The following is a 19,482-nucleotide window of genomic DNA, read 5'->3' as shown; positions in this document are numbered from 1 at the left end:
TGCCTCTACCCAGGCTGCTGATCAAATAGCCGCAGTCCAAGAACATAATCTGTTAGATAACTAGCAATAAACTGCCTTGAGACCGAACAGCTAAAGCCTGCGGAGTTTTTCTTTGGAAACACGGGTTGGAAGAGGAATTTCACCACCACATGAGGACCCAAAGCAAGGCTGGGGTTCTCACAGGTAGGGACAGGCAATCGGAAGATTTCGGGATGTGACGGAAAGAAAGACCCCCTTCCCCCTCTCCTCCTGCAGCACGTTATCTATTACCCCAAAGAATGTAACCACACCTAACCCAGTAGTTTTCCACTCCTGACTAACCCTAGAGACCCTACCAAATCCCCCTGACGTAGAAAAGTCCCCCAAGACTATTTAAACCCATGAGATAAGATAATAAACGCTTTCGACCGTCCACCACACTGGTGTCTGCGTGTGTCGTTAGCCCGAGTAGCCCAGACTAGGCTGGGCTGCCGTGCTGTTCCTTGCAACCAGGTCTCCCTTGCCTCCCATGAAGGCAACACATAGGGTAAGTTAATTGATTACTGTAATACATGGTGGCCAGAATATGTCTTGGAAGGTAGTGAAAAATGGCCACTGAATAGAACATTGCAACATAACACTATTTGGCAATTGATGCTGTTTTTTAACCTGAAGGAAAATGGGATGATGTTCCGTATATTGATTTGTTTTTCTACTTGCAAAATAAGCCAGAATGGCAGGTTGAATGTCGATTGATGGTAGTTAAGGCATCTACAAGTGATAAGTGTAGGTTTTGTGTGAAGGAGAAACGTTGTTTAGAGCATTTTTCATTGAAAGAAAGTCTGAATTGGAGTAATGATACAGATATTGATTTACAGGTAGTCCCCACAAGACCAAGAGAACCTAACCCTATCCTGCCTCCCCCTACCCCTACTTCATAACCTGCTTCACCCAATCCTATTTTGTCTAGTCCTATTTCACCCACTCAAACCCTCTCTCCTTATCCTCCTCTTCCACCATCAACTGACCCCTCTTCCCCTAGAGATGATCTAAATTTAACTGTGATGCATAGAAGGGAGGAGGATGAAAGTGAAGGAGATAGCGAGAGTAGAACTGAAAGTGAATCTGCGATACCAGTATCTCATAGGACTCGGAATCGGTCAAAGCCCACCCCGGTCTTGGCCAGAAAAGATCTGGGTAGACAGAAGCGGACTGTGATTGCCCCCTTACGACAGGGAATAGGAGCGGAGGGGCTGGTGTTTGTAAAGGCAACTTTTTCCCCTGTAGATTTAGTAATTTGGAAACAATCATCTGGAACTTATAGAGAAAATCCTGATAAAGTGGCAAGAGTGATAAAAATTATTATGAAAACTCAGAATCCAGATTGGGATGATATACAAGTAATATTAGACACCCTAATGGATTACACAGAGAAAGAGATGGTACTTAAGGCAGCCAAGGAAAGGGCAAGAGAGGATATCAGAGACAGGCTCATAATGGGAACCCTAGATGATAATTTTCCAACTGAGGATCCAGGGTAGGATCGTAATGCACCTGGGCATATACAGAGGCTGAAGAAATATCAGGAGTGGGTCCAAATAGGCATTCACAATGCTGGGCTTAAGACTATAAGTTGGTCTAAATTGTATGAGATAAGGCAGGAGAATAAAGAATCCGCTACTGCATTTTTTGAATGGCTTAAGGAAGCAGCGAGAAAACACACAGATCTCCAAATAGATACACCACAAGCAAAGGTTCAGCTCGCTCTCATTTTCCTGGAGCAGTCACAAGATGACATTAGGAGAAAACTACAAAAACTAGAAGGGGAAGAATTAAGAAATCTGGATAAATTGCTTGAAGTAGCCTGGAAAGTATACAATAACAGGGAAAAGGAAATCAGTAAAAGGCAACAGCAAAACCTTTTGGCAGTTATAAAAGGGAAAGGAAACCCAAGCATAGGAGGGAGGGGCAGGGGTGGCCGTGGACGGGGGAGGGGAGGTGGACTTGTCAGGGGACACGGGGAACTGCTGTGCCAAAATTAGGATTTAACCAGTGCGTTTTTTGCCTGCAAGAAGGTCACTGGAGGAACGAGTGTCCAAACCGGTTTTACCAAGGCAACCAGCAAAGCCAAGATCAAGATATTGCAAAATTAATGGTGGTGGGACAATAGAGCAGCTGTCTAGAAAATAGCAAGGGACCTTTCGTAACCATACAGCTAGGTGATAGAGCAGTAAAATTCCTGGTGGATACGGGGGCCACGTATTCTGTACTGAATGATTTGCGAAGACAAATTGGGGACAAACAAACAACAATAGTCGAGGCCACAGGGAAGGAGGAAAATCAGCCATTCCTACAACCCTTAGATCTGTGTTTTGGAAATAAGGTCCTGATGCATGAATTCCTGTATGTGCCTGAGTGTCCAATTCCCCTTTTAGGTAGAGATTTATTGGCAAAACTTGATGCGGTGATAACCTTTGAGAATGGGGAGCTTTTAATGAAAATACCTGAATCAAAGACAGGACAAATTTTAATGATTAATGAAAAACCAGCTCCCTCTATTCCTAGGGAAGTAGAAGATGCAGTAATTCCTTCAGTATGGGAAACAGATATACCTGGGAAATCTAAATTAGCACAACCAATACATGTTGAATTAAAGGAAGGGGCAAAAGCAGTACAGGTAAAACAGTATCCTATAAAACCAGAAGCACAGCAGGGAATAAAAAAATTATTGATAAATTCTTGAAATACCAAATTTTAGAAGAATGTGAATCAGAATATAATACACCTATATTTCCAGTGAGGAAACCCAATGGTGAGTATAGACTAGTGCAGGATTTGAGAGCAATAAATGAAATAACTAAGGACATTTATCCAGTGGTTGCCAATCCCTACGCATTGGTAACATCCGTGAAAGAGACATATAAATTGTTTACAGTAATTGATCTAAAAGATGCCTTTTTCTGCATACCCCTTGACAAAGAAAGTAAGAACTTGTTTGCCTTTGAGTGGGAAAATCCAGGAAACTGAAGAAAGACCCAGCTCACCTGAACACGATTCCCACAAGGATTCAAGATCAGACCGACCCTATTCAGAAACCAACTGGCAAAGGAACTGGACACCTGGACGGCGAGGAGGGGGCAAGTACCGAGAGAACAATACCTGCTGCTACAGTATATTGACGATATACTGATAGCCACAGAGGAGAAAACAACCTGCATAAAGGTAACAATCGAGATTTTAAATTCACTGGGAATGGCAGGATGTAAGGTATCTAAAGAAAAAGCACAAATTGCCCAATAGACTCTGATTCACCTAGGATGTGAAATCTCACAAGGGCAGCAAAGACTGGGTACTAACCGTATTCAAGCTATTTGTGCCATTCCAGAGCCCCAGAATCTACATGAGCTGCAAGTCTTCCTTGGGATGACAGGGTGGTGCCGCCTGTGGATCATGGACTATGGACTAATTGCAAAACCCCTGTATGAGGCCCAGAAGACACAGCCATTTACCTGGGGCAAACCACAGAAGGAGGCCTTCCTCAAACTAAAGGAGGCCTTGACAACTGCTCCTGCATTGGGGTTACCTAATTTGTCCAAAGATTTCCATCTGTTTGTACATGAAAGGTTGCGTCTGGCATTGGGAGTCCTAACCCAACATTTGGGAAGCTGGAAAAAGCCGGTGGGCTACTTTTCCAAACAACTTGACAACGTCAGTGCCGGATGGCCTTCATGTCTGCGGGCAGTCGCAGCCACTGTGATCCTGATACAAGAAGCCAGGAAGCTCACCATGGGAAGGCACATAGATGTCTATGTACCACATATGGTAACTACTGTGTTGGAGCAGAAGGGGGAACATTGGCTCTCCCTGAGTCGAATGATGAAATTTCAGGTAATCTTAACGGAGCAAGATGATGTAACATTAAAACCAACTAACCTTTTGAACCCAGCCTTGTTCCTAGGTACAACATCCTAAGAAAGCCCATTGGAACACGATTGCGTTGAAGTAATAGAACACACCTGTGTGGCTAGAGCAGATCTGAAAGATGTCCCCCTAGAACAGCCAGACTGGGAGTTGTTCACAGATGGAAGCAGTTTCATGGAGAACGGAATCAGACACGCTGGATATGCGGTAACAACAATCAGTACAGTGGTAGAGGCAAAAGCATTGCCACCAAATACATCCACCCAGAAGGCAGAACTGGTTGCTTTAACCAGAGCACTAGAATTAAGTGAAGGGAAAAAGATGAACATATGGACTGATTCAAAATATGCATTTGGAGTAGTGCATGTGCATGGGACCCTATGGAAAGAACGGGGCCTGCTTTTGTCTCAAGGGATGCACATTAAACATCAAGATGCAGTTCTGCAGCTGATAAGAGCAGTACAAAAACCTGAACAAGTGGCAATTATGCACTGTAAGGCACATCAATCAGAAAACTCCAAAATTAGTGAGGGAAATAGAAAGGCAGACTGGACAGCTTGACAGGCTGCTCCAAAGGTGCAAACAGCAATGGCATTGGTCCTTTTAAAACTTAATGTATCTCAATTCAATTTACCTCCACTGCCGACATATTCAGCAGAAGATGAGAAATTGGGACATTTACTGAATGCACAGAAGAATCCAGAAGGGTGGTATGTAACTGCACACGGACAGATAGTGGTACCCCCCTTGGTAATGAGAGAGGTTTGACAAATTAAACATAACGAATGTCATTGGGGTGCAGAGGCATTGGTAAAGTTTCTAAAACACAATTTGGTCTCAGTAGGAATGTTAACAATGGCAAAATCAATAATGTCAAAGTGTGAGATTTGCTTGAAAAACAACCCAGTGGCTAGATGACAGGCACAACTAGGAAGGGTTCGGGTAGGGATAGAACCAGGAGATTATTGGCAGGTAGATTTTGTAGAATTACCAAGAACTCGAGGATACAAATATTTGTTAGTAGGGGTTGATACATTTTCTGGATGGCCAAAAGCCCTTCCCTGTCACATGAACCAAGCAAAAGAAAGAGTTAAGTTGTTACTACAAAAAATCATTCCCAGATTCGGGGTGCCTCTAAGGATATCATCAGATAGGGGACCCCATTTCATAGCCACGGTGGTAAAAGAAGTAAGTAGGTTGCTGGGAATAACTTGGCACCTCCACACACCATGGAGACCCCAGTCAAGTGGACAGGTGGAGAGGATGAATCAGACACTAAAAAGGCAGATTGGTAAAATATGTGAAGAAGCCAAACTACAGTGGCCAGAGGCTTTACCAATAGCATTGCTGAGAATCCGGATAAAGCCTAGGAGTGGGATGTCAGTCAGTCCTTATGAGATATTGTATGGGAAACCATACAAATCTCCTGGACCCAAGCCAAATGTAACTGCAGATGTAGAATATGACATTAATCAGTTAAAACAAATAAAGCAAGAAGCACAAGAAGAGCAGAAAGATTTGACTACGAGATGGTTAGACAAAGTCTTTAAAGGGTTAGGGTGGAATGTGAGTTCACTATATATTGTAGTCTATCACTGAGAGTGTAATAATCCTATTAACTCTGTTCTTAGTAATTTGGTTAGTCTACAGTGTCCTAAAAAAGAGAGATACAAAGAGGACATCCTGGAACCAGAAAATAATCAAGGCACTGACACGGGATCCACACCCATCATCCTCTGATCCTCCAGTCCATGACAACGTTTACGTCAATCCTGGATTTGAAGAACATAATGTATAAATTCAGAAACTAAAAGGCTATATCAAGTGAAAGTATTTGCATTTATAGTGAAGTGGAAATACTTTCAAAGGGGGGAAAAATGATATCAAAGGGTTTTAAAATCATGGGGATTTAGGGTTAAAAGGAAAATTAAGCTCAGTAGGCCCTGAAAAGGAAATAAATACCCTAAGTACAGGAAGTCTTTGTGCCTTGCTAGAACTGCACCTGTGTAGCTAGTACATGATAAATGATATAATTGTTAGATGTGATGATTGTTTAGTAATTAAATATAATTACTGTTTAATCGTAAGAATAATCATGAGAAACTGTGGTCAGGGGCCTAAGAAAGATCACGAGTAACTCATGTCAATGTATACAATAGAACAATATAAGTTTAATAATTAATATGTAAGTTATATAATGATAGAATATAAAATATGTTCAGCTCGAAAGCCATGTCAAAGTCGGATTTGGGTCTGTACCCCTGATTCCCAGAGCTCTCAATAAAAGCACCTGCATATAATCATATCCCGTGATTATGTGTGTTCCTGAACCCTAACACCAGTAGAATGATCAACACCCCAGGCACGGAAAAATGTTTGCAGTTTTTATGAAACATATGCTGGGCCATTATCAGTTTTTATATGTGATGAAACATCTAAAATAGAAAAAGCATGGCAAAAATGACAAATATCATCCCGAGCTGTTTCACCTGCAAATGCTGATGCAACCATGGCATGAGAGAAGGCATCAATTGTAACATGAACATACTTTAAATGGCCAAATTCAGGAATTTTTTTAAGACCAGTTTGCCATTCTTGCAAAGGGAGTAAACCTCTAGGGTTAGTACCATAATATTGTGAAGTATGAGCCATATGACAATCAGAACAAGAAGAAATAATTGATTTTGGTTCACTGTATAATAACTTAAATTGTTGCTGAAGCACCTGAGCACCTTGATGAAAGAATTGATGAGACAAAACAACTTAATGAAGCACATTTGGTACAGTTTTGACTGCAGTAGCAGCCACAAGAGAATCCACATAGGCATTACTTTCAACAAAAAAACAAGGAAGCGATGTATGACTACGAATATGCATAATAAAATAGGAATGCTTCTGATTACAAATAACAGTCCATAGTTTCAGCAACATGACAAATAATGGCTTCTCCTTTATATTATATAGCACAGCTTGATCTAAATGTTTAACAAAATTAGCAACATAAACAGAATTAGGAAATAAAGGCCAAAAGTACAGCACAAAGTTTAACCAGCTGAGGAGACCCTTGTTGAATCATCACTTCATATTCCCAGTGATCATCCTTTTTCCAGGCTGTAGCTGCTTTCCCAGTTTTCCCTGATCCATCTGTAAAAACTGTTGTACCACCCACTGGAGCAGGAGAACAAATTTGCTTCCTCTGAAAAGGAATATCCCTAGTGTCCAAGATTGAAAGGCAGGATGTTTTCTAGTACCATCTGTGTAGCAGTTGCCCTCTGGGCAGTTTTCCTTATCTCCTGTTAATGGGCCCATCAACGTCTTGCCACATGACTCAGAGATAACACACTCCAAGAGGCAGCTCTGTTTAACAGGTGATCAAGGACACACCTCATGACTCAGAATGACATCAGCCCATTGTGGGATGCTCCGACCATAGGGGAGGAGTTAAGCATTCACACCTAGATATATCCTGGGATTTCTAGACAGAGAAGCAGCCTTCCCACAGGTTTCCAAGAAGACGCAGCTGGGGTTTTCCACTAGACTGACTACACCTTTTCTACAGGACCACTCCACAAACAGAAACCACGTCTGCCACTCCAAGAGGACTGCAGCCACTCCAATTTGGACTGCTACCAACTGGCCAAAGGGGTGTCAAGTTATATTTTGACTTTGTCAGTGGTCTTCCTTTTGTATCACTGCATGTATTTTGTCTCTTTTACTTTTTCCCAATAAATTGTATTTCTGACTTAGAGTCTCTCCCTGGTTTTGCTTTCAAACCAGAATACCTAGTCAAAGTCAAAATAGGATGAGAAGGCAAATGATATGCTATCTGCCCTGTAAAATAAGATAGAGCAGATTGCAATTAATGATTATTTTGAAAACACCATTCAAAATAACAGTGTTGTACAGGTATCACAATAGTTACAGGATCATGGCCCAAGATTTCATGGCAACATCTACGACCCTTGATAATGATATCTGCAAAAAGCTCATAAAGTCCTGGAGCTGTTTTTCAAGATCTGAAAGATAAAAATATTTATTCTAAAGTATGCAATTTATCTTCCCAGTCATCATTCCATTGACACAATACTCCACATGGTATTTCATGATATTTTAAAATAAATAGTTGCGCACCAACAGAAGTATCTATCCTGTTAACAAGTTTGCATGTCAAAGCTAATTCAACTTCTATGACCTTTTTTGCTGCAATAGTCAAATGTGCCTTATCAGTAGAGGAAGTAATCCCTGACAGTAATTCAAACAAAGATTGCATTTGATGATTAGTTATCCCCTGGTATGACCTGATCCAACCTATTGCACCAACCCATTTCTGTACATCAGTAACAGTTTTAACTTCAGTGTCTAATTTTAGGGGTTGATGCACAATCCAAGTATTGGTTATTATCAACCCCAAATATTTCCAAGGCATTTGTTTCTGGACTTTCTCTGGAGCAATAACTAAACCAAAAGTTTTCAAATTTGTTACAGAACATTGTTCAAGATCTGACAACTGTTGTTTATTATCAGAAGTCAACAAAATATCATCCATGTAATGATAGCAACAGCAATTACTAAATTGCTCTTGCACCTCAGATAAGGCCTGTGTCACAAACCATTGACAAATAGTGGGAGAATTTCCCATTCCTTGAAGAACTTTCCATTGATATCTTTTATTAGGCTCATCATGATTTAAAGAGGGCAGAGTAAAAGCAAATTTTTCCTTATCTTGTTCAGCCAAGGGAATAGTAAAAAACCAATCTTTTAAATCAATGATAATTATTTCCCATCCCTGTGGAATCATTGTGGGTGTTGGAAGGCCTGGTTGTAAAGCTCCCATTGTGGCCATTACAGCATTTATCTGCCCTAGATCATGCAAAAGTCTCCATTTCCTTGATTTCTTTTTTATCACAAAAGCAGGGGTATTCCATGGGCTAAATGACTCTTCAGTATGTCCAGCTTACAGTTGTTCTGCTACTAATGCTTGCAGGGCAGTAAGCTTTTCAATAGGAAGGGGCCACTGGTCAATCCAGACAGGTTTATCTGTCAACCATATCAGGGTTACAACTGGACACAAGGCCCTGCATCACAGTGGCCCCTATTAAAAATCTATAGTAATTTTAACACCCCATTGGGATAAACAATCTCATCCCCATAAATTTTTGAGGCATTGGCAACATAAGGCTTGATTTTAGCTTGTTTGCCATCAGCATTTTTTACATTAATCACAATGGCAGGCAGACAGACCACCTGTAGTCAAGCCACCCAGCCCAATGAGTCCAAAACCTGCTTGAGTGAAAGGCCATGATTGAGGCCAAAACAGCTGTGAAATTATAGTTACAACTGCTCATGTGTCAATCAAACCTTTTGTTGATATGGTCTCTGGATGATGTCCCTTGGCTGTAATGGTGCATCCCTTTTCTGGGTGTTGATATGTTACTTTTTGTGTCCAAAATATTTGAGGTGTTCCTGTAGGATCCAAAACCTCCTGTGCCAAGACTTCTGTTCACTGCATTTGGAACACAACTCACAAAAGGAACAATGAGCAATGCAAGTTCCTTTCTGAATAGTAACAGGGGGTTCACTAACCGATACCATAGCATGAATTTGTCCCAAAAAATCAGCATCAATAATCCCTAAATGTACATTAAAAACTTGAATAGTACTACTAGATCTCCCCACTAAAAAGGCACTCAGTCCCCATCCTATGGGACTATAGGCATCGAGAGGCAATTTACATATTTATCTTGTTAAGATAATTACTGTGTCAGCTGTGGGTATATCAATCCTTGTGGAGCCACTTGTGGCCCCTGAGTATTGTTCACAAATGGATAGCTTTGCAGTGACGGGAGGGCTCGTGGTTCTCGTTGGGGTATTTGCGTCCCAACACGCCCCTTTGTGTTCTTCTTCCCATTTCCCTGCAATTGCTGTCCATTTGCATGATATTTTGATCTGCATTGCTTAGCATAATGTCCAAATTTACCACAATGTTTGCAATTCACTTTATTAACTGGATTTATCTTAGATTTTACTTTTCATTTATAATTTTCTGGGCATTGTGCCCTTAAATGCCCTTGTTGTCCACAATTAAAGCATTTTGGTGGAAGCTTTAGGATGGCTGCCAGAGCAACCATTTTATGTTAGACTGTCCCGACCTTGGAGCACGCAGTTACAATGTCAGCTAATGAGGGATCCCCAGGCAAGGTTTCAATAATTTTTCTACAATCTTCATTTGCGTTATCTTTTGCTAATTGCTTGCATAAAATTTGCCATAAATTTTCATCATCCATGTTTCTCAATAGCTGTAGCAACCTTTTCCACAAATTCCAAAAAATGTTCCTATGTCCCTTGCTGTATAGTAACATATCTTTGGTTTGGAGATGACATTTCCATTGTTTTAATTAAAGCACTCATACCTAATTGTTAAGCCTGTGCCAAAATTAGAGGGTGCCAACTTGCCTGTAAATCCAGGTTAGAAAAAGGTCCGCTGCCTAACAAGGCATCAACTCCTACAGTGTGATGAGGGTCCTGTTGCATTAATTGCATGTTATTCAAAGCTGTTTGTTTGGTTAATTTTCTCCAGGTATTTTGAAATACACTATATTGTACTGGCTGAAACAAAATTGTGGCAAGATGTATGATATCATAGGGAGCAAGCACATCAGCATTAATAACACAAATTAATTGCATTGCTTCTGGATAATTAATACCATATTTAGCTACCTTTGTTTGGAGGCCTTGCATGACCTTCCATGCAAAAACTTGATGATTATCACTTTTTCCTTAATTAGGCGCCACTTTGAAAACAGGAAAAGCCATGGGCTCATTACAAGCAACATTCACTGTTGCAGTGTGATGCCACCTTAGAGATATTCAGGCTTAGCCCAGGTGTGTCAATCACTTCTCCTTTCCCCACCCTGACCCCTGCCAGCACTGTCTGTCACTCCTGGAATGCCAGAAGGGCGCTGAGTGATTGGGCAGATTCAAAATATGCCCTCCACCCCTGGGGGGCATCGGGCCATCCAGATGTCCTTTGTCCCTTGAGACCTCCTCTCCCATACCTGCTTGGTGGGCTCCCTATCCCTTCTTCCTCCCCTCTCCTGGGTAAAAGGATGAGCAACCATGCGGTCGGAGAGTTCTGTGGAAGCTGTTGCTACATTCAGAGGCCTGTGGGCCAGAATAAAAGCTCTGGATTAAAACCCTCCATCAGAACCGACTCCTTTCCTTCACCATCGCCTTAAAGCTTCTCTGGCAGAGGAAAACCTCTGAGGAAGTGGACCCTCTACAAGAGGAAGCTCCATCCCACTGCACCCGGAGCTCCAGCATGTCTGGACTTGTCTCCACGTGCCCAGCTGCAACATCCAGCTAGTCAAAAGTGTTTCTGGGGTGAAACGCCAAAGTGGCTGCTATTTGGTTCAGCAGCAGGGGCCAGACAAGCCAAGGCATGTCCCATTCTTGATATTGGTGTTATCTGTAGTAGATATAATTCACGCCATTTCTAGTATGATATATGTAATATTGAATATTTGTTGGAGTATACACATTTGTATTAGGAGTCCCCCCCCACCCTCGCAGGCGAAACCTGGTGTATGTTGAAATCCGATTTACAAGTAAAAGGATGTGGCTCTCTGGAGATGGCCGTAGATACGGGGGACTGGAAGGCCCAGGCGGGGAATGGGGACGCCCAGGCGCTGATCATCGCGTGAACGACCCGAGATGGATATAATGGAAATCCTCCGAATAGATACATGCGAATGCAGGGTTCCTGTAAATTTCATCAAGGGATTCACCAACTCTGGACATCGAATTGTTCTACCTTGTTGCCAAGAAAAGACATCTGATCAAACTATGGGACTCTGAATAGAAGAAAGGACTGATTGCCAAAATCCTGGCCTCAAGCGGAATTTTCCCTATAAAAACCATTTGTACCAGAATGGTGGTGTGGACATAGAGGAAAACCTCTGCGAAGGCTGACTTGTTTGTTGCACACCCAGTGCCGACCCTGGGCTCGTCACTGTTCTTTCCTTGTGGCTGGCTAGATAGAATTTGAATTGCAAAATAAATATTTTATTTTTTCATTTTAATTTGGCTGGACAAATTTTCATTTATAACATTGGTAATACCAATAATTCACATTGACACTCTGAATTTCTGACATTTTTGGTGGACTTATTTTTTCTAATAAATCCAAATCCTCCACTTCAACTGCCTTCTTTTTAACATGGTCCCAAAATTATAAAGGGTGTCGGGAAGTTACAGTCACTTGACAGGGGGGTAAAGTCCAGGGAGAAGCAGGCTTAGATCTGTTACAAGGTTTGCAAGAGACAGATTCATGCACCGGTTCAAATTTCCTTGTCACTGGCATCTCCTCATTCTCACTATCACTATCAGGTAAGGGAGGATACAGCGTTGATGTTATCATTTGTTCATGCAGGTTGGAGGGGAGTGGAGGGGCAGACGGCTCAGTTAGCTGATCTTTTAAAGTAATTTCACCTAACTGCTGTGCACGAGTAGCATAATTCTACTTAGCACCTAATTCAACTTACTGCTGCGCAGGGGAGGGATACACAGACTTAATATAGATTTTTTGCTCCAACTGTCCTCCCACTCCCTGCTCTCTCCTGTCTTGCTCCGTTCTCCACTCTTTTAAGGTCTCATAAAGCAGTCTCCAGGTGGTAGCCAGCTCAGCAGCCGTCCTGTCCTCCTTAAATACCACATCCCACAGTCTCTCCCCAACATTTTTCCATGCTCTCACACTGAATGCCATACTGAAATCAGTTTAAAAATCTTGCAACCTGGCCCACAACAGCATACTACAAAGAGCATAATCAGTAGTCTCAATATCTTTTCTCTTCAACAAAGCCTTCCAAGTAGATAAAGCAGTCTGTTCTTCACCGGATAGGTTATTCTCCATAATGTCCACAGCGGCTCACCTGTGTCCCAGGTGTCAAAATAAGTCTATTCCGGACTGGAAGAGTCTCCCCACTGCTCTCAAAAGCTACGCTGGGCCCCGTCTCCAGCTGTGCCTCACCCCACAGCCCAATTGCATTCATGTTCGGTGTCATCAGATGCTGCTGTTGAGATGGTCACAACACGTAGAAGAACACCATGCATTTCAGAAGGCTTCTATCTGTTTATTTTAACAGCATACTGTCTTTTATACCTTTTCAGAAAATTTATACTTATCAATTAGCCGCAACAAATCAACACAATGCTCATTGGCACAGAGTGGTCTACACTACTGTTTTCAGCTAACGTCCAACTGCAGGCCCCTCTCCTTTATCTTTTCTTCTTCTCAGTTTCCATGTCGACGACCTTGATAGAATTCCTTTCAGGGGTAAATGTGACTTATCAACTTCTTCTCCAACCAACTCTCTCTGACTCACAGACCAACTGTCAGCCCCTTCCACAGAGGGGGTGTCATAATCCATCAAAGACCCCCTATTGCTATTGTAAAAAGAAGGGGATTACAAGAAGGGGGGAAGCTACCCATCCACATGGTCAGCACAGACTGCAGAATTGTATGCCTTGTTAAGAGCCCATGAATTGTGTCAAGGAAAAGTGGTAAATATATTTACAGACTCAAAGTATGCATATGGGGTGGTACATGCATTTGGAAAACTGAGAGAGGAAAAAGGTTTGTTAACCTGCAGAGGAAAAACATTGTCTCATGAAAACTTAACTACTCACCTCTTGGAGGTGCTGAATTGTTGCAGACAGGTAGAAAAATTATAAAAGAAAGGCCTCATAAAATCAGGCATGCTCTGTTTGATCTATGGCTGGCCTGTCATTTCTTCTAAGTGCGACTAGTACTTTGTAAGTTCCCATGTGAAAACAATCTTGGTATGAACAGTTTGTTAACATAACCTATTCTTGGATGAAAAATATGTGCACCTGCATAAACATTAGATCTGTTCCATGAGAACCTACAAAAGAAAAATATAAACAACCTGAACCTTAGCATGTACACACAAATCTCCTTCTGACCAGTAAATGAAGTAGTAAGAAAACTACCAGCCAATAGATGTTGCACATGAGGTCTATGAAAATTGTATAAAATAAGTTATGTGAATAAAGATTCGGCTTTTTCCCACATGAAGAAAATGGAGTCTCACCTGATTTATTCCGACAGTGAATTTAGCAAAAGCAGTGGCAATAATACACATTGGGGGACACCACAAAGGGTACTCAGAAGAGACAATAGGTAATTGACTGGCAAATGAAGAGGCTCAGAAATCAGCACTTTTGCCAGAAGTCTCTAATATGTGCACTTTGCTTCCAGTATCTCAGTGGTTGCCAGAGAAACTGTCTTTTCTGTGAGAACCCCGGCCTTGCTCTGGGGTCTCATGTGGTGGTGAAATTCCTCATCCAACCCGTGCTTCCAAAGAAAAACTCCGCAGGCTTTAGCTGTTCGGTCTCAAGGCAGTTTATTGCTAGTTATCTAACAGATTATGTTCTTGGACTGCGGCTATTTGATCAGCGGCCTGGGTAGAGGCACACACACACTGACATCCTCTCTATCTGCTGTCTTCTTCGTCTCTCCCCCCGCCCAGGGCTGCTGCTATCTTTTATAAGATATATTATGTATAACATGTTTCCAATTATTCCCCAATACCTACTACCTACGTTGCCAAGTGTTTTTCTACTCTAAACCAATCTGTGAGTGCCAACATCACCAAGAACATGGAGGTAAGGAAAAAGAAGGAGGAAGAACAGGATCATCCCACTTTCCTCCATCTTAGAACTCCTGACCCTCATGTACAAAGTGAAAACCCCCCTGTACATGTGCTAAAACCCCCCTGTACAATACTAAAAAAAATTTCCCCTCTACTTTGTAATTACTTATACTATACTATCTAACCTTTTGTGACTACTTGTTCCACCTCCAAAGTTGGTAATTCATTCCATGGCTCAAACTCAAAATCACAGCTGTTTTTCAGCTGTCTGCCAGGGTCTAGAATGCCTCTGACCAAGGCCTGGAATCTCTAAAAATGTCTGAGAGACATTTTGAGTTCCCACATCTCCCCTCTCTGTTTGAACCAGAAACACCTGCTTTGCCATGTTGTTCAAGGTTCTTCGAATGCACATGAAAATGCATGGCAGAACAAGTAGAATTACAAACTCTATAAGAATATAAAACAGTATTTAAAAAAGTTTTTTCCACAATGGTGAAAGATTAAAAAAGCCAATGAAATCATCTCACCAGAATCCTGTAAGTTTCTTTTTTCTCAATTTGCTGATACTACTTTGCATCTGTTTTATATTTTCATGAATAGATTTTGAATGATCAAGCAAGTTCATGCAGCATATCCCCTCAAATTTTTCACATCCGTGCCCATGTGACAGCAGCAAATAACCAACTGCTGCCCTGTTCTGAAGCACCGCTTGTCTTGCACTGCTGATATCTGTTAACATGTCACTCAGTGCAGACAAAATGGCACGACTGTGTTTGCTCAATCCGGCATGCTATATGGTCCAATTGTGTCAAGGCCACCCCCAACGCTGTTTTTGGGGTGAGAAAATTGCAACTGCAATTCTCCGAGCCTTGTCCCAAGTACAAACATCATTATCACAATTTGGTTATATTGTTCAAAGGATCTTTTTTCTTTCCTGTGTGTCTGCTCCTTTAAAGTTTTCAAATCAGGCATTATCAATGCAAGTTCCTCAATGCTGCATGGACTGCTCTTGACTTTTGCAGGGATAGCAGGCCAAATTCTGTCCCCGCAAATCAAAAAACACTCCCTTTGGTAAATTGGCTGGATGTTGAAGGGATAGTTTGCTCATCACTTTGGCGTAACTGCACCAGGATGAAGCATTTCTATAAAAGAACTGATTTGGAATGATATCTACTATATGATCATCTATCTTTGTCACTCTCAATGGATTGAATTTGATACCAAACTTCATTCTTGTTGACCAAAAAAATTTCCAACTCTGGAGGTTCAAAGTGAGCCACAGGAAGGAACTGTGTCCAGACATGCCATCCCTCCACAGGATCCGAAAAGGACTTCGGAATCCTTTTGGAGGGGTGTCCCCTGGAATTAGTCATTCCTTCACTGGCACACCTACCAAGCATGTTGAAAATTGTTTCCCCAGTTCTGAATGGGTCAGGCAAATGCTGTCCAGACCCGCTGCCTTTGCCAAAGTCTCCCACACCTTTTCTCTTGGTTGTCTCATGGGAAAGCCTGTCCCATTGCCCAAGGCAACAAGCAAGGGAATGAAGCACATGAACACTATCTGTCTGAACCCCATGTCCATGTCCCCAACCTCTGTGAGAAAACCCGCAATGCAGCAACATCCAAACAACATTTGATTCCCCAGAAAAACCCCAAGTCCCTGAGTTCCCAATCGCTGTCCGACGAGATGTCTGCAGCGTTGCTGTCCATCTTTGTCTGCGTGCTTGCTTCTCTGATTCTCTGGTCCATGTTCACTGGCATCTTCACCCAATAAGGTTTCACGTGCCTTGCCGACACCCACTTTGATCCTCGTTCTATAGAAACACAAACGAAACCCTTGCCCCAAGTTATTAATGTAAATGGATTTTCAATTTGTCCTGACTCTGGGTTTTTGATAAAAACTAAAGAATTTTCCCTTAGCTCTGCTCGTGCACTGTTTGTAAAATGTCTGACAATTCACATACAAAGCTTTGTTCACCTGCATGTAAGATGTTGCTCCTGCCTCCTCCTTTTCTGTTTATCCAAATGGATTTTAAGGTATGATATATTCTGTGTTTTCTCCTGTATGTCATGATCTAAAAATTGCTCCTGTGAACTGAAACATAAATGTGAAAACATATCAACTGAAACACAAATGTTTTCAAGCCTCTCAAAAGATGCATATTTTGTGACATCAGTTTGCCACAGCTGAAGACTTTTTCAAACCTCTCAAATTGGTCACTCCTGTAAATACAGGACGTTGTACAAACTGACATTCTGACAAGCACTGATGATTTCCTTTGCCTGACCTTTAGAAAGCGAAAGGATTCCATCAATGTTTGTATACTTTTGTGAAAAAATGCATGGCTCAATTTTTCTTGCTCAAAAATGTCTGGCAGTGTTTGTGAGATGGACACTGTAAATCTATCTACATGAACATTCACTGTGGAGTTGCGTTATTTGTATGTTTTATTATCCCTGTATTATGTATTGGTTTATTCCTTTGTACCCTCGTGTGCAACTTGGTTTATCCCCAGTTTTCCCGCCTTGTCCTCCCTTCCCGGCTTTCCAGTATCTATCCATCACCCTGGAAGGGGCACTTTACCCCCCCCCCCCCCCGGTGCCTTGTCTGTCACTCGGTGCCCCTTCCCATCCATCCAGAAACTTCCACTCAGGGCACCGGGTGATTGGGCGAGGACCTGGGGCTCCCTCCATATCCTTCCCCCATTGGACCCCATCATATCCCCCCATCCCGGAGCCACCCCCTATCCCTATCCCCATTGGTCGTTGGATACCCCTCCCTTACAGTTTATAAGCCAGTGCAAGCACCTTGTGCTTGTTCCTGTTGCCTGGCACTGTTCTAGGATATTTGGCCCCGTTGGACTACAATAAACTCGGACTTAGCCCCCAGCAGGATCCGCTCTTCATTTACCACCGCGAGGCTTGCTAGCGCTGCCCGGAACCCACAAAGGCACTCTCCAAACCCCAGCTGGGAGTGGCGGAGGGTGCCTCAATCGCCCACCCTCGCCCCAGGATGAGCTAGCCGGGGCTGAGAGAAAAGGGATCTGGGGCGGGAGCGCGGCAGCTGGCGCCCAACGAGCGGCCCCGTTTTTGCGGTGTTGAACCCCTCGTTTGAGGATTGTAGGGTCGTGCGGACCCGAAGAATCGTCCTCCCTGGCCGTCAGCTACCCCGGTAGCAGCAAACCCACGTTCTAGTGGGTGGCACTCTCGGGGACAGGACCGGCAGCTCCGGAACGCACCGCCGGAATCGGTCCTCTCGCGGAGGAGTTCTACGATTGGTTTTTCTTTTCCACCCTTCCCTCTCGGACCCCTTTGGTTTGTGAGTATAGGGGCCCCTGGGGCTTTCCCGATCCTTTTTTGGTTGGTTCCTTTCCCCTAGGGTTTAGGGAAAGGATCCCTTTTTGGTGGGTTTCTTTTTCCCCAGGGTTCGGGGAAAAAATTCCTGGTTTTGGTGCTTCCCTTCCCGGGCGGGAAGCTTAAAGACTGCGACAAAGCTGGAAGCGTGGTCTTTTGTTTTTCGTTCGTGTTTTCCCAATTGTAGGCGCTGCGGCACGATTTAACATCTAACAGCCATGGGTGCAAAGCTGTCCGTGCTGCAGAAGAGCATTTATTCCCAAGTTGTGGGTATCCTTTTAGTGAGGGGAATTAAGGTTAAAAAATCTGAAGTTAAGAAGTTTGTTCAGTGGTTGTCGCAGACTTTCCCCGACATTTTGGCAGCTAAATTATACCAAGTGCCCTTTTGGGACCAGGTAGGGAAAAAGATCCTGCGACAGTCGGATCTCTCTCTCTCCAAATTCACCCATTTGGCTCTCCAAATTCACAATATAATTAAATATCGCTACGAAGGTCTGCCACAGCCAGCCGCAAACAAACCGATCCCCAGTTCGGCGGGTAGTTCAAATAACGCTACTCCGCTTCCCTGTCCCTCAGCCCAGTCGCTGCAGTACGATGCGGCTCTCGCCGCTGCGGCGGGGCGCAGGGCAGCTGCTGTCGCTGCTCCCGAGGCTGCGGCTGCGGCAGGCGCTGCGGGAAAACTGCGGCAAAACTCTCCCTCTCTCCCGAAGTCGGGTATTATCAGACAGGCATCCCGGCATTGCCCGCAGGCAGATTCTGGCCCCTCTGAGAATACCCTAGACTCCCCGCAGGGCGGTGCAGGCACTGTCTCTGCTTCTACCCGTTCCCCTTCTTCCCCGCGCTGTACAGCCCCGTCCCATAGAGACTCCGTTCGTTTTCAGTTATCCCAGACCCCCGAAGATCCCTCATCCCCTATCCACCATCCCCGAACCCCACAAAATGGCTTCCCTTCTCCCCCCTTCCCCAGGACACAAGATGGCGGTGACCGCGTGGCTTTTCCCGCCACTTGTGCTCCTTCTTCCCATGATCCCTGTCCTCCCCCCTCCCATAATCCCTTCCGACAGACCAACCCCTTCTGCTCCCCGGATTTCTCCGCCCACCTCCCTCCTCCACCCCCCGTCAACTCCCCCTCTCTTGAATTATTCAACACCCCACCCCTCAGCCCCACCCCCGGGGAGGGGAGTCCCCAACATACCACTCCCCCTGCTCCAGACCACGCCTCGTCCCCTGGTTCCCACGACCCCACTTCCAGTTCCCACGCTTTCGGTTCCGGGGGGGGGAGCGTGGGAACCCCGATCCACCCCAATCCCTGCCTACCTTCTCAGCCGCACCTGTCACCTGTACCCCGCGGCGGGGGGGTAGGCCCCTTGCACAGTGGTCCCCCATCCCCCAGCAGACCATCAAAGAGCTCTGCAAAGCCAAGAAGGAGTTCGGGATGGAAAGTGAATACTTCCGAGGCTTATTAAAAGCAACCCTTTCCTCCAAAGAATATGTCCCCGCGGACATTCGAACTCTCTTCTCCTGTTTAATTACCCACGGAGAATTCCTCATCTGGGAG

At 43.7% G+C, this 19,482-nt stretch overlaps 1 pseudogene; it reads right to left on the bottom strand.

Annotated features, from left to right (window-relative positions):
• Positions 1–1,120: 1,120 nt before the first annotated feature.
• Positions 1,121–10,584, bottom strand: LOC146762963 (endogenous retrovirus group K member 5 Gag polyprotein-like; annotated as a pseudogene).
• Positions 10,585–19,482: the final 8,898 nt, after the last annotated feature.

This window comes from Lonchura striata, chromosome W (genome assembly GCF_050655825.1).
Source record: "Lonchura striata isolate lonStrDom1 chromosome W, ASM5065582v1, whole genome shotgun sequence".
Lineage (NCBI taxonomy): Eukaryota > Metazoa > Chordata > Aves > Passeriformes > Estrildidae > Lonchura > Lonchura striata.
This window is presented reverse-complemented; position numbering and strand designations above follow the sequence as displayed.